This window comes from Ornithorhynchus anatinus, chromosome 4 (genome assembly GCF_004115215.2).
Source record: "Ornithorhynchus anatinus isolate Pmale09 chromosome 4, mOrnAna1.pri.v4, whole genome shotgun sequence".
NCBI lineage: Eukaryota > Metazoa > Chordata > Mammalia > Monotremata > Ornithorhynchidae > Ornithorhynchus > Ornithorhynchus anatinus.
The window spans coordinates 55933633-55946906 of record NC_041731.1 but is presented as its reverse complement, the minus strand read 5'-3'; the positions used below and the strand labels follow the sequence as shown (position 1 = coordinate 55946906).

General features: G+C 40.3%; 1 long non-coding RNA gene across 1 annotated transcript in view; it reads left to right on the top strand.

Annotated features, from left to right (window-relative positions):
* Positions 1-12331, top strand: part of LOC103170925 — a 122121-nt gene extending 109790 nt beyond the window's left edge. Inside the window, exon 3 of the long non-coding RNA XR_486488.4 lies at positions 11852-12331. This is a non-coding gene — a long non-coding RNA (uncharacterized LOC103170925). The remainder of the gene's footprint in view (positions 1-11851) is intronic.
* Positions 12332-13274: the final 943 nt, after the last annotated feature.

The window sequence follows — 13274 nt, the reverse complement described above, 5'->3', positions numbered from 1 at the left end:
GTTTGTGAGACAGGAAAGATGGGGGTGCCATCTACAGTGATGGGAAAGTCAGGGGAAAGACAGGGTTCGGGTGGGAAGATGAGGAGTTCTGTTTTGGACGTGTTAAGATTGAGGTGATGGGAGGACATCCAAGTAGAGATGTCTTGAAGGCAGGAGGAAATGTGAGCCTGGAGAGAGGGAGAGAGATCAGAGCTGGAGATGTAGATTTGGGTGTCATCCGCATAGAGGTGGTAGTTGAAGCCAAGGGAGCGAATGAGTTCTCCAAGGGAGAGGGTGTAAATGGAGAAGAGAGGGGGACCCAGAACTGAACCTTTGGGACCCTCACAGATAGGGGGTGGGAAGCAGAGGAGAATCCTATGAAGGAGGCTGAGAATGAATGGCCGGAAAAATAAGAAGAGAACCAGGAGAGGACGGGGACGGTGAAGCTGAGGTTGGATAGCGTTCCCAGGAGAAGAGCGTGGCCCACCTTGTCAAAGGCAGCTGAGAGGTCGAGAAGGATTAAGATGGAGTAGAGGCCATTGGATTGGGCAAGAAGGAGATCGTTGGTGACCTTTGAGAGAGGGGTTTCTGTCCAGTATCCACCAGGGTTGGGGGTTGAAGCAGGGCAGCTAGTATTTCTATCCTATGCAGTTCTCCTCCACTTCACTCTTAATCCAGCCAGTTTCCGGCCCTGGGAAGACCTGCTGTTTCCTCTGGGTCCTGGAAGTTACTGGCCTTTAAAGACGCTCAATAAATACTACTGAATGAATGAATAAAGACAGGTCTCCAGTGGAGCCTCTGGGGATCTGACCATTGCAGGAATTGCAGCAGCGTCTTTTAGAGCAGGAGGCCAGCAGGATGGGACTGACACAGGAGCGGACAAGCACTGTGGCCGATCTTAGGACTGCTCTGTCTCTCTCCTCTCTCATCTCACTCTATTATGGCTTAAGAGAAGCAGCGAGGCTCAGTGGAAAGAGCACGGGCTGAGGAGTCAGAGACCATGGGTTCAAATCCCGGCTCTGCCACTGGTCAGCTGCGTGACTTTGGGCAAGTAACTTAACTTTTCTGGGCCTCAGTTGCCTCAATTGTAAAATGGACATTAAGACTGTGAGCCCCAAGTGGAACAACCTGATCACCTTGTCTCCTCACCAGCACTTAGAACAGTGCTTTGCACATAGTAAGCACTTAACAAATGCCATCATTATTATTATTATTATTACTAATAATAATTACAGTTGTTCTACTCATTAAGCACTTACTATGTGCCAAAAACACTAGATTCAAAATAATCAGGTCAATCCATCAATTGTATTAGAGAAGCAGCGTGGCTCAGTGGAAAGAGCCCGGGCTTGGGAGTCAGAGGTCATGGGTTCGAATCCTGCCTCTGCCACTTGTCAGCTGTGTGACTGTGGGCAAGTCACTTAACTTTTCAGTGCCTCAGTTAGCTCATCTGTAAAATGAGGATTAACTGTGAGCCTCACGTGGGACAACCTGATTACCCTGTGTCTACCCCAGTGCTTAGAACAGTGCTCTGCACATAGTAAGCGCTTAACAAAGACCAACATCATTATTGAGTGCTTACTGTGTGCAGCGCTTGGGAGAATACAACAATATAACAGATACATTCCCCACCCACAATGAGTTTACAGTCTAGAGGGAGAGACAGACATTAATATTAATAAATAAATTATGGATATGTACATACGAGCTGTGGGGCTGGGGTTAGGAGGTTCATTCATTTGATTGTATTTACAGGGCACTTACTATGTGCAGAACACTGTATTAAGTATTTCAGAGAGTTCAATATAACCAATAAAGGTTGTCATATAACAATGTACCAAATAAAGGGTGACTTAAGGGAGCAAGTCAGGGTGATGCAAAAGGGAGTGGGAAAAGAGGAAATGAAGGCTTAGATGGGAAAGGCCTCTTGGAGAAGATGTTCCTTCAGTAAGGCTTTAAAGGTGGGGAGAGTAGTTATCAGGTACAAAAAGGGAAGGTTACAGGCTAGAAGCAGGGCGTGGGCGAGAGTTTGGTTAGCAATAGAGATGTGAAGTATGTGGGCTGGGTTGTATTAACAGGGTAGTGAGGTGAGAATTGAGGTTGGGGGCAAGATGACTGAGTGCTTGAAAGTCAACTGTAAGGAGTTTCTGTTTGATGAGAAGGTGGATGGGTAACCTCTGGAGGTTTTTGAGGAGTGGTGAAACATGGCCTGAATGTTTTTGTAAAAAAAATGATTCAGGTAGCAAAGTGAAATGTGGGCTGGAGTGGAGAGAGACTGGAGGCAGGGAGGACTACAAGGAGGCGGATACAGTAATGAAGGCGGGATAGGACAAGTGCTTCAATTAACATGGTAGCAGTTTGGTGGGAGAGGATAGGATGGATTTTAGTGGTTTTGAGGTTGAACTGACAAGATTGAGTGATAGACTGAATATGTGGGTTAAATGAGAGAGAAGAATCAAGGGTAATACCAAAGTAGACACAGTCCTTGTCAGCCAATCAATCAGTCATATTTATTAAGTGCTTACTGTGTGCAGAGTACTATACTAAGCAACTAGGAGAGTACAACAGAATTGCTAGATACATTCCCATTTGAGGCTCACAGTCTAAGTAGAAGAGTTTATGGATGAGAAAATTGAGACACAGAGAAGTTAAGTGACTTGCCCAAGGCCATTCAGCAGAATAATTGGCAGGGAGCATGCGGAACCATGCTGTGAACCACTGCTCTGGTGATCCCTTTCATCAGGCCAGAAAATGTTGATTCATCCATTCTGGCAGTGGCAGCTCTAGCTATACAAAAGAAGGAGAAAGGAGGAACAAGGAAAAAGTAAAGGATATTTTCCTCCCCTTTAACAGTAGCAATAGCAACAGCAACCATCTCTCCTGATACTACCTTTATCTCCATGACTGGGGCTTTCTGCCCTGCTCCAACATTGCTAAAAACAGGGCTCCTTTGGGTCCCATCTCAAACACGTTGAGATAGAAGACAAAACCATCCAAATTGGAGAGGTCTTGCCTCAGATGAGTATTTTGGTCCCTTAATTCTTGAATGTAATATGCGTTCTCTTTTTTCTCTTCCCTCATTACTCTCACTATTTCTGGGACATCTACTTGGAAAAGTGTGTATTTTTTCTCTTTTTCTTCTGAATTCATGCCAACAGAGGGTGACAGTGCTGACCAACATTCCTTTTTCTTTCTTTTAAACCCTCCAATCTTACCTGGAAACCACAGTGATAGAACCTGACAGGCCAAATTTTGCTAAAGCTAAATTGGATTGAACATTTGAAGATTCTAATAGAGGGAAGAAACTGATTTAGTGGGAGAATACACTAGATTGATCTTTATTCTGTTGCTAGGCCTTTTTATCTTCTGAGGCTCAGTGAAGGAAGGTTATCAATTCTTGGGTAAATTTTCAGCTCTCCAAGATCACTTGGGTTTTAGCATACCATTTTATCTCCATGTTCACTTGGGCTTTAGTATTCAGTTTTCACAAGAGGATGTCACAGACTCAAACAGTTATGTTTATGATGGTTTAAAGTTGAAATGTCACCCTCAAATGTGGCTCTGATTTTATATCAAATATGTGGTGGAAGAGTGTTTGTAATTGCATCCACTAAGCATGTAAAATCTAAAATACCTGTAAATTTTGGTTTTTAGTTTGGTTGATTTCAGTAAGAGCAAGAAGGCCTTTCCTCTTCTCCACCTGCAGTGAATCAAAAGTTTTATTCAGTAGTAACTTTAGCTAAGTGACCCCCTTAAATAAGCTCCTTTACACCTAAATGCATTTTTACTTACAATCGTTTTCTACCGCTAGCATTTGTTGTTTGCACATGCAAGTTTGCCAAGCTATTCGTACAATAGGAATAATTTCAAGATCGTAATGATACCCCCTGAAATAAATGATTTAATATATTTTTGAAAAAGGAAATAAAGCAACTCTTCTGGGTAATTGATGTGCAGTAGGCTACAGCATCGGTTGTACATTCATTTTTCTCCAATGTATGCAATTATCCACTCAGCCTGTACCCATTAATATTATTTTTCTCCCTAAGCTGGAAGTATTTAAAGCCATTAGAAAATAATCCAAAGAATTCTATTTGCTGAATAAATTTTAATTTGCATGGCACCAGGAATTTTTTATTAATGGGAAATAAATTATTGCAATCTTTTGGAAGGAGACAAGTTAATAGCTTTGTGAAAAGCATTGGAGAGAAAATGATCTTGAAAAGGTCAGGTCTCCTGTCACAGTGTCTTTATGCACAATTAAAACAAGTCAAGAAAGTGGCTATATAATCAGGACCATGAATATGCATTATACCCTAATGAGAGTGTGAAGATGGAGAAGGCTTAGTGCTAAAGTCATGGTGGGGTGGTGACATAAAAATGGTAATTTATGAGGTAGTATTTAACTATGTAGTTCTCTTTGCTACTGGAAGTTTAACTCCTATGTAGTTAAACTGACCCATATTATTTTAAATGAAAAATGAGTCATTGGGACATCAATTTAAGCTTGCATATTTTCTCCTTCCTTCTCTGGGAGATAATTGTAGATTTGAAGTCCCAAACCATACTGTACTACAAGTCCTAGAATGTGGTTAGCCCCAGAGTGAGCATACACTAAGCACTCTCAAGCCTGAACTCGACATTATAAGCACTTGTTAAAATTCAGACTAGATCAGTACCAGATGGCCTGACTTCTTTAGACTGACCGACAGACCCAATTCCAGGGTAGGAATATATTTATTTCCTTTAGTCTTCTGAAATGTCAAAAAAAAAAATCCCATGGTGACAGGTTGACCTATATGTGCCTTATTTTCTCTATTAATCCATTAAATATATAAAGATATATGCATATATACACATCTTTATATATACACACACACACACATATATACACATATATATGTATTTTTTTTTAAAGAGAAGCAACTTTCATATCTGATCACAAAGACAGGTCAAATACATTTATGCAGACCACTAGAGGAAGCATTATTTGTTAATTTCTTCTTCTGGTACCTACATCATCATCAGTAGTCATCAAAGGCATTATTGACAGTTACAACAGAACTGGTAGACATATTCCCTGTCCACAACCAGCTCACATCCATTTCATCTTCCAGGATACAGGACACTGAAAAACTAATTCTAATAGAATTTTGAAATCATTAGCACAATTTTTCCTCAAAACTTTGTCACTGGGACTTAAGTTTATGAGTGTATTCTTTCTCTAGAAAAGACCTTTTAAAATGACAGAAGAAATAACTGACCGCATCAGGAAGTTAGCCTAAGTTCTTAAGCGGTCAATTACCTCCTGGTAATGGTTGCTTGGGTGGATCTTATTGCTGCTCTATATGCTACTGAGTCATCTGTGGCTATTCTACATTTTAATTGAAAAGCTGTATGAACATTCTGATTCAGTGCTCATTTAATAAAAGATAATGATCACTGAATAACGATTCTTATTAACTAGTGACAATTTAAAGGTTTAGAAAATCTTGCACGATACTGACTTTATTTTGGAAATATTAATAGAAGGTGCTGACTGAAGTTTCAGGGGCAGTTTGACAAGAAGAGAAAAAAAAAACTGGATTACTAAAAGTAAAAAATGAGAAATTTCTGTTTGCCATAATGGCAGCAGCTCAGACTGCATGATGTTCCATTTGTCAGGGCAAAGCTAAATTAATTTATCCTTTGGGTAGCATTCATACCTGTGTCCTACTCAACATGGATAATGCTATTCCTAATTCTGTGCTCCTGTTTGGAAACTGCTCTATGGATACACTGGATACTTCTTTCACCAATTTGCCTGAGGTGGTCATTATCTAACAAATACGCGATCATAAAGGTTTTGGCCTGGTCCCCAAGTAGCCAAAAAGGACCTGGAAAGATGACTGGAGGAAGAAGTAGGTTTACTCTTGGTGCGTCTCCTCAGCAGCAGACACTGGTGTGCCTTCAGTCATTTCATAAATTCATTCATTTATTCATTCAGTCGTATTCACTGAGCACTTTCTGTGTGCAGAGCACTGTACTAAATGTTTGGGAGAGTATAATTCAACATAAAAAGACACAATCCCTGCCCACAAGGAGCTACCAGTCTGGTCATAGGGGAGCGACAGGCATTAATATAAATAAATGACAGATATGTACGTAAGTGCTGTGGGGCTGGGAGGGGAGAAAAACAAAGGGAGAAAGTCATGGCGAAGCAGAAGGGAGTGGGAGAAGACGAAAGTGTGGCTTAATCAAGGGAAGGCCTCTTAGAGGAGATGTGCCTTGAATAAGGCTTTGAAGAAGGGGAGAGTAAAGGTTTGTTGAGGGTAGAACTCATGCTGCACACACTGGTGGAGGATTTGGGGCTTCTTGATAAAGCATAGGAAAAGCAAAACAAAAATAATTCCAAAAAAGAAAAAACATGGAAGATGTAGAAATGAAAGATTTTATTCAACAACAACAAAAAAACTACACAGGTGATTGGGGCCCAAATTACCTTCAGGATATCCCTGTTTACTAAGGTGACCAGAATTCCAGGCATAGTGGATAGAGCACGGGACTGGGATCAGAAGGTCAGAGATTCTAATCCCGGATCTGCTACTTGTCTGCTATGTGATCTTCGGCAAGTCACTTCTCTGTGCCTCAGTTATTTCATCTGTAAAATGGGGATTGAGACTGTGAGCCCCAAGTGGGACAAGGACTGTGTCCAACCCCAGTGCTTAGTAAAGTGCCTGGAACATAGTAAGTACTTAACAAGTACTATAATAATTATTATTACTCTGTGCCAAGTACTGTAGATGGTGATGTTAGTGTATTCTCCAATGGTTCTACATCTCTGTACTGATTGTGGTGACTCTAAAGGCCCAACCAGAGAAGCCAGCTTGCAGAAGCACAGCTGCAGCAGCTCGTGAGTCAGCTGCAGTTTGAAGTGCAGCATTCTGTGGAAATACTTGGGAATACTTCTGAAGGAATGTTTTCTTCAAGGAGGTTAAGACACATTAATAGTCATTACTGTTTTTTCTTATGTCATAATGAATTAATGTTTTCTGCCTGACAACCCTACTATTCCTCCCTCATCGACTTCCTTTCCCACACCCCCACCAATTCTTCCCAACCTTCAAGTTCATCCTGAGCCTCAGTTCCCTCCCTGCTGAGTGACCCTGGGCAAGTGAGTTCACCTCTCCCGCACTCAAAGAATAATGATGCCTTACTCTCCTTGACTCATAGGATGAAGGAAAAGGATAAAAAGGGTAATAGATTTAAAAGTATAAGTGCCATACAAATTCAAAATGTTATTAATCTTATCTTTTAAACAATTCCACATATTTTCAGAGACCTAGCATTCCTTTGGGAATTGGCTAAAATGATTTAGCACTTGCTTAGCATGCAAAAGGTAGTGGGATGGATGCCTATATTCTCCACATTAGTCCTTTAGCTCCTAAGGCACAATTATTGCCTAACAAATGGCCCTCTGCTGTGGGAAGAAGTGGACAGTAAGCTGAGTTCCATGGGTCAGAACTTTTTCTATTTTTATAATGGTATTTGTAAAGTGCTTACTATGTGCCAGGCATTGTACTAATCACAGGGATAAATACCTGTTAATCTGGTTGGACACAATCCATTACCCGCATGGTCTCAGAGTCTTAATCCCCATTTTTCAGATGAGGAAATTGAGGCACAGAGAAGTGAAGTGATTTGTCCATGCTCACACACCAGACAAGGGGTGGAGTGAGAATTAGAACCCAAGTCCTTCTAAGTACTATGCCCGTGCTCTCTCCACGAGTAGGAATCATGTCTACCAACTTTACTGTAATGTACTCTCCAAAATGCTTAGAACAGTGATCAATAAATGCCACTGATTGATTGATTCATTTGGATTTTAGCAGATGGAGATTTATAATATGTCCCTTGATGGTACATACCAAAAAAGTAAAAGACATATTGAGTGCTCTCAGGAAGTTTAAATCTAATGCGGAAGTTATCGACTCTCTTGAAATAAACACTTGAATGTAGAAAGGGAGATAAAAGAGGAGAAAAAGAGAGAGGTAAAGATGCAATTGGGAGATTTGTGTGAAAGGAGAAAAAATAAACACTTTCTCTCAAGGTGCACATTAACTAACTCATTTACCATATAAATATGTTTTTCCTTTAAAGAGGAGGACAAAAATGTATTGAGTTTCTCTGAAGATATTAGGGCAGTGAAATGAAATCTTTTCCCAAACAGATAAATATATCCACCCATAAATGAAGAAAGTAAAGCTAATGTGTATTTGAGAAAGACAATGTGTTTTGAATACCCTAGATCTCTAGTGTATATACTCCAGATTTATTAGAAGGAAAGATTCACTAGCACTTCTCATATATTATTTATTTTTGTGCTTTAATTATTCGTGGAAATTCGTGACTGTATCACATTCAACCAGTGCTACTGACAGAAACGTTTATGCATGAAGACGTTGAAACATACAGTCCAAACATAGCTTGGAAATGAGAAACTGAGATAGTTTCTTCTGCTGCTCCATTGTCACGTTCCACACATGTGTCTGTGTACCTACATGTCTAGAAGGATAGATATATGAATACATGTGTCTATTTCAGAAACAATGCAATCTACATAAGTAAATTGACTAATAACACCCTAAACCTTGTAAGATAATTTAGCAATTCTCCTGGAAAAGATCTTTTATGTTTGTGAAAGCAGGTTTATCCAAAAGTTATTTGATCAAGTCAAATCTTTGGAAGGTTTCTTTCCCTCTACAAATATCAATCTCATTTTCTAATTAGCTTGGCCAGTTAGATTGTTTTTCTGTTATTTTTGACCTTTTCACATACTCTTTGAAGGTCAAAAGGACTTAGTGATCCTTACCAGACCTCTTTCCTCACCTCTTACGATGTGACTATAACTAATGAATTCCAACATGAAATTTAGTGGTGGTGGTGTTGGTAATGGTGGTGGTGATGGTTGTGGAAAGACTATAAATTTCTCTTTTCAAAAGGTTAGGACAAGTACTTCACAGGAATACAAGATCAGGCCAATGCTCCTTCTAATTCAATATTTTGGGGGAAAATAGAAACGGTTCATTTGAAGGAATGATGTAATAGTTGCCCTACCTGACCTTAACTCTGGTATTACCTTGTGCCTTCTAACCTCCTAACACCCTTCCATTTTCTTCTAATAATTTATCAATCAATGGTATTTATTATTAACTGTATGCAGAGTACTGTCCTAAGCACTTGAATATTATTGTAGTCTTTATTATATTACCATCCTTGCCTTCTTTAACCTATGGATATATTCAACCTGCACAACTTATTGGGGAAACAAATTCCACATGCTTGACTGCTTTTTTAGTGTGTTTGGACCCTACTATCTTCAAGCTTCATTGTGTGCTCCCATTTCTTGAGGTAAGAGTTGGTCAACTACAATACAGGTTCAACCCAATAACCAGAACCTTCTTGTTTGAATATGTTTAAGTCATGCCCTTACTCAACTTGTGTCTTTCCAGATGAAAACATCCAATCTTTTAGTCTGTCTTCAAACTGAAGCTTCTCCATTGCCTGATTCTTTGAATTCTTCCTATCTTTTCCAGGTTTTTTATAAATCATATCCATTAAGCACTTACTCTGTGCCAGGCACTGTACAAGCACTGGGGTAATAATAATAATAATAATGTTGGTATTTATTAAGCGCTTACTATGTGCCGAGCACTGTTCTAAGCGCTGGGGTAGACACAGGGGAATCGGGTTGTCCCACGTGGGGCTCACAGTCTTAATCCCCATTTTACAGATGAGGGAACTGAGGCACAGAGAAGTTAAGTGACTTGCCCACAGTCACACAGCCGACAAGTGGCAGAGCTGGGATTCGAACTCATGAGCCCTGACTCCAAAGCCCGTGCTCTTTCCACTGAGCCACGCTGCTTCTCAGACACAAGGGTAGACACAAGTTAATCGGATTGGATTCAGTCCCTGTCCCACATAGAGCTCACAGTCTTAATCAGTCTTGAAGCAGCATGGAAAGTAAAAAGAGCCTGGGTTTGGGAGTCAGAGGTCATGGGTTTGAATCCCAGCTCTGCCACTTGTCAGCTGTGTGACTGCGGGCAAGTCACTTAACTTCTCTGTGCCTCAGTTACCTCATCTGTAAAATGGGGATTAACTGTGAGCCTCACGTTAATCTATCCCAGTGCTAAGAACAGTGCTCTGCACAGAGTAAGCACCAGAGTAAGCACTTTACAAATACCAACATTACTGTTATTATTATTAATCCCCATTTTGCAGATGAAGTAACGGAGGGACACAGAAGTAAAATGACTCACCCAAGGTCACACAGCAGACAGGTGGCAGAGCCTGGATTATTCATTCATTCATTCAATCGTATTTATTGAGCACTTACTGTGTGCAGAGCACGGTACTAAGCACTTGGAATGTACAATTCAGGAACAGAGACAATCCCTGCCCAACAAGGGGCTCTCAGTCTAAAAGGGGCAGACAGGCAACAAAACAAAACAAGTAGTCGGGAAAGTAGTCAGAATTAGAGCCCATATCCTTCTGTCTCCCAGGTCCGTGTTCTATCCACTAGGCCTTGCAGCTTCTCAGTTCAGGTAATCCCTCTCAAGCCATTTTAGGAAGCCATGCAGCCTGGTTTTCTCCCACAATCGGGCCTCTGGTGCCTCTGAAGTATGGTGATAACAAGTATGCTCTCCTCCTTGCCAGAGAGCAGCTCCATTACTCATTTAGAGTGTAAACCCTTTGTAGAGATGGAATTTGTCCTCCTGTGCTTCAGTTGTACTTTCCTAAGCACTTAGTACAGTGCATTGCACTCAATGGGAGCTAAGCAAATACCATTTACTTTAGGGGCTGGATGGGTGGAAGCCTTCCTTCCCAGCTTTCAGAGAGTTGGCTGGGATATGATAAGCTTAGAACGGGGATGATGCTGCCTGAAATGAGGAGCCACAGGACTTTTTTCCCCCAGAATCAATCAGTGTATTTACTGAACGCTTACTGCACGGTGTACTAAGACAGGGATTACTTTACTGCTGGTTAAGTTAAGGTTCTTGTTGTTGCAATATTATTTTTCTGTATTTACCTAGTTCTTGTTGCCCTAATTGTCTGTTGTCAGTTCATACCACTATTAGATTGGTCCCCATGGACTATGGACAGAGTCCAAATTAATAGCCTTGCTACTCACCCCAGTCCTTAAAAATGGCTTTGTATATTGCAAGTGAATAACAAATGACATTGCTGTGTGACTGTGGATAAGTCACTTAACTTATCTGTGCCTCAGTTACCTCATCTATAAAATGGGGATTAAATCTTCCTCCCCTCTTATTGAGACTGTAAGTCCTATGTGGGACAGGGACCAAGCCCAACCTGATTACCTTGTATCTACCCCAGGGCTTGGATCAGTGCTTATCACATAGTAAGTGCTTAACAAATACCACAAAAAGCCCACACTCATTATAATTACACTGGGCCATACTGATCCATGAACAAATGTGGGGCATGTTAGTAGATTTAATTTTCAATGTAAAGGAGAATTCTAGATATTGTGCATTCTGAGAAAGAAATGGACTGAGACATATGCTTCTCTCTGTGACACTCTGTGCTGAGACTGTCTCTTTTTCAATTCAAATCACCAGAATCCAGACAATATCTAGTAAAGGAGTCACAGTAGATTGCGTTTCTGCAACCCAACAGAAAAGCATGCTCTATTTTCATGTGTGTTTGCCCTTTCCGCTATGGTTTTCTCTAGAGGGGAAAGGGCAAACACTTGAAAATTCATCCACACCTTTAAACATATCCAAGCTAGGGCAAGGTAAGCTTCTCATCCTGTTTTAAGAAAATCTTATAATTATGATTATTTTAATGTGTTGATGGTCTATTTTTGCAGAGCACTGTAGAAGACACTTGGGAATATGCCAAAGACATGTGAATTGAAGACTCCTCCTGCTCTAAAGACACTTACACTCTAGGAAGTAATACAAATACAGAAAAATAACCTTGAGCTTCAAAATAAACTCTACCCTTCTCATCTTCTATCCAGACTCAAATACAGAAAAATCCCTTAGTCATCTAAATACTTTATAGGCCACCCTCCCCTCCAGTGTACGTTCACTTATAACGGCCTGATATTTCCCCCGTTAGTGCTTCAAAGGACACAAAAAAAATTTCTTTATTCAAAGACTTCCACTCAGGAAAACCAGTTATGCCAAACTGGATTCTCCCTCCAGCCCTAAGGAACACAGATTCTCCACATATACAGAGAAGGCTCTCCTTTCTTCTACCCTCACTTGTTCCCATTCACCAATATTATTTGTAATTTCCAAATATTCTTATTTTCTATCAGCCAAACATAAGAATAAAAGAAATATCTCCCAGCCTTTTATTATGTCTCCTACTGTGTTAACATGCTTCTTAGAGTAGGATGGTTGACCTCCTTGACGTCACATCTCGGTGGTTAAGGATGGAAACTGGATTTTGTAGGGAAAAATTCATTTTAAACAATATGCCTGGCCCAACCCTGTTTTCTTTGACCTTAGTGGGATGTTTCCCTGTTCCTTACTTCAAAGTACCAAGATATCCACTTTGGTTGCAACTTTGTATCACAGTTCTTCAAACCAACTTAAATTATGCATCGATTTATTTCACACTCCTTTCAAAGATGCTTTGGAAACTTCAATTAGGGCAGAAAGCAACAGCCTGATTATTTCAGGGCATTGATTGCCCAAAGCACATTAAAAACTGTCCTGATAGAGTGCTAGGAATTAGGTTTTTGTAGTGCAAGCCAATATTCAAATATTAAGCCTTAAGCTTCACTGGCTCGGGTCCTGGTTACCTCAGGAATTGATTCTGTGGCAAATCAAGATCTCTAGACTATTGCTTCAGAAGGTAGGAAGATATCCTATGACAATGGAGAATGAAATACAGAATTCCTCTCTGGCAAACGTAGTTTAAACATTGGTTTAGTTCATCTGGGAAACACCCAAGGTGTTTAAAGAGTCAGAGAATGGAATCTACCGCTTGACCATTTGTGATTCCAGATCAAAATTGAAAATGGAGCTTGAAACAAGAGCATTTCAATCATCACTTGCAGGAACTTCAGTCAGGCATCAATATGGGTTTATTTCTTTAGGAGCAGATGCATGTATTACATATTTGCAAAGCTTGAAAATATCCCTCATTGAGCTAAAAAATGGAGAGAAAGAAATAAGTAAAAATTAACTGCTGCCTAAAAGGCATCCAAACCCCAAATATGTAGCCTAAAAGATTTCCCCCCTCAGGTGTTTGAAATGATTTTTCTCCACTCCTAATGG